The 2,591-nt window shown below is 38.7% G+C and overlaps 1 long non-coding RNA gene across 1 annotated transcript; it reads right to left on the minus strand.

Annotated features, from left to right (window-relative positions):
- Window positions 1-813: 813 nt before the first annotated feature.
- LOC121245959 lies at window positions 814-1,619 on the minus strand. The gene is made up of 2 exons (XR_005937033.1): window positions 1,196-1,619; window positions 814-1,151 (listed from the first exon to the last, which is right to left on the minus strand). It is a non-coding gene; the product is annotated as an uncharacterized LOC121245959 (long non-coding RNA).
- Window positions 1,620-2,591: the final 972 nt, after the last annotated feature.

Consider the following 2,591-nt stretch of genomic DNA (forward strand, 5'->3'; position numbering starts at 1 on the left):
CCACCACCACCATCGCGAGATTGGTTCTGTCAAGCTCGCGGGGCCTCCACGGGGCAGGTCGTTTCACCACCACCGTCGAGAGATGGATGGGTATCGGCCGTCACAGAAAGGGGGTAGGCTGAGAGGGGCTTCGATTTATTTTTTTTGGGGGTTAGGTCACACAAAAGAGAGGGGGGCACGAGGGGGAGACGACAAAAGAGGGTATCGGCTATCACAGAATGGGAGTGGGCTGAGAGGGGCTTCGATTTCATGTTATTGGGGGTTAGGTCACACAGAAGAGAGGGGGGCACGAGGGGAAGACGACACAAAAGACTAAAGAGAGGGGGGGAGACGAGAGGGATAGATAGAGGCGCTTCATCGTATGCATCTCGGTCACACAGGTGAATGTGTATGCCTCATACGTGGCATCACAGGATTGGCGGGCTATTTTTATGCGTTTATAAGCCCGACCGACTGTAAGGTATACTCTTAAATGAATTAAACAAGTTGAAAGTTTTCAATTGCCCAAAGCCTTTAAGTCACGTTGTTATCCTCTTCCGTAGCTTGTATCAAATGAATCAAAAATAGATTTTTACCCTTCAAGCCCATCTTGAATGTTGGGCTCTTGCTAGACTCATCCCAAGTGAATTGCATCAATTCTTGCATTGTCTCATTAATCTTCTTGGCTCTTGACCATGTAATTGGCTCATCTGGAACTTGCAAAAGATCTTAAAAACTATATCCATCTTGGTGCCTATCAAAAAGTTTGGTGAATCTTGCTCGATCGTTGGCAATGTAAAATGCAAGTGTAGTAATATATCATCAAGCTTTCAATTTGAATTTTCAAGATAGATCTACATTTCTGTAATTTGATTATTGCATTTTTTGTCAAGCAGTGAATACATTATTTTCACACCAATCAAGCGCCAAGCAATAACTTCATTTATTCAAAGCTGTGATTACATGATTTTGTACTATCAAGCATGGCATGGCAATTCATGAGATGGTTTAAATTTTGGGATCAAATTCCACCACCAATTCCTCCACCGAACCAGCCCACCACCAAAGCCACCACCAGCACCGCATCCTACTCCACTCCAAACCGTCCTCTAGAACCACCGCCAAACCCACCTCCAAATTTGCCAGCTAAACCTCCACACTACCGGACCCACCTCCAAAGCCACCACCTAACCTATCCCACCACCACCAGACCCACTTCCAAAGCCTCCTCTAGCACCACCACCCTGACAGAATCCTCCTCCACTCCCTCCATCGAAACCACATCTTATGCTCTCAGTATACTCAACTTTCTCCAATTTTCGACACTCAGCCACCATCAATAGTAGTAGCATCACACTAAGGTACAAGGAAACCTTTCCCATCTTTTCTCAAAACCAGAGGATCATCTTTTCCCATCTTTTCTCATACCAATGCTTTCTGCTTAATGCTCGGTGCTAGCAAACCGAGTAGCAGTGCCTTTTATAGAGGAGAAAGGATGCATGCATTAATGCACGTACATAGTTGAAATCTTAATGCTTTCGTGTGCATGCATGCCATTGTGGACTTCCAATCCCTTAGTTAAAACGATTATGAACATATCAAGAAGAGAAAAATTCAACTAGTTCCGATAACGAATGATAAATGGCAGCAAGAAGGCTTGAAGAATACCCTAGTTAGGTAAGGTTGTACGTTAATTAAGATGGATTTATTTTTGAACAAATATTCACTAACCATAAGAAGATAACTTCTTATTTTTACAAGGACCAACCTTAATTTTTTTTCTCAATTATGTACGTACACATTTAATTATATCCAAAAATGATTTTATTACAAACTTGACTAGAAAAGAAAAACCTAGATGTTCCTTCTTAAAAGTATTAGATTGATCATGTATGGATTAAAATTTGAAATGACTAAGAGTATTGGCATTAGGGGTGCCAATATGTGATACAACCTGTGAACTCAATATGATCACAACACAAAATTAGCGGGTTTGGATTTGATGTTAATGGGTTCGAATCAAAAAGGGTTGATCCGTTAAGACACGATTTATTAACAAGATGACCCTTTTAACATGAAATCAACCCGTTTTGACTCATTTAGATTTTATTTTAAAATTAAAATTTTATTATTGTTAAGTTGTAATATTGATATTTCTTAGTGTGTTTATGTTTTTATTGTTGGGATTGTAATTTTAGACCAATGCTCATATTTGTTATTGTATGGTTTGTAATATTGGTTTTATTATATGTTAAAATTTGAAAAATATTGATATATATTTTTTAAGATATTGTGGCTACTAATAAATATAGATTTTAACTTTCATGTGAAACTATGAAAATCAGACCAAATGAATTATGCATGTTAGTTCAACCTATTTACATAAACCAGGTTTAAATGGGTCGTATTGTCTTAGTTTATTTCTAATTAATTATTAAACAGGTCAAAATGGGTGACATGATACGAACCGTTATTTAAATGGGTTGGGTTAGGGTTTGAAATTTGACACGTTTAGTTTAACGAGCCGAGTTCGGATTGACCTATATAGTTGAATGTTCATAACTTGACACGACACGAACACGATCCGAAAACAGAATTTGTCACCCTTAATT

This window comes from Juglans microcarpa x Juglans regia, chromosome 1S (genome assembly GCF_004785595.1).
Source record: "Juglans microcarpa x Juglans regia isolate MS1-56 chromosome 1S, Jm3101_v1.0, whole genome shotgun sequence".
In the NCBI taxonomy this organism is placed as follows: domain Eukaryota; kingdom Viridiplantae; phylum Streptophyta; class Magnoliopsida; order Fagales; family Juglandaceae; genus Juglans; species Juglans microcarpa x Juglans regia.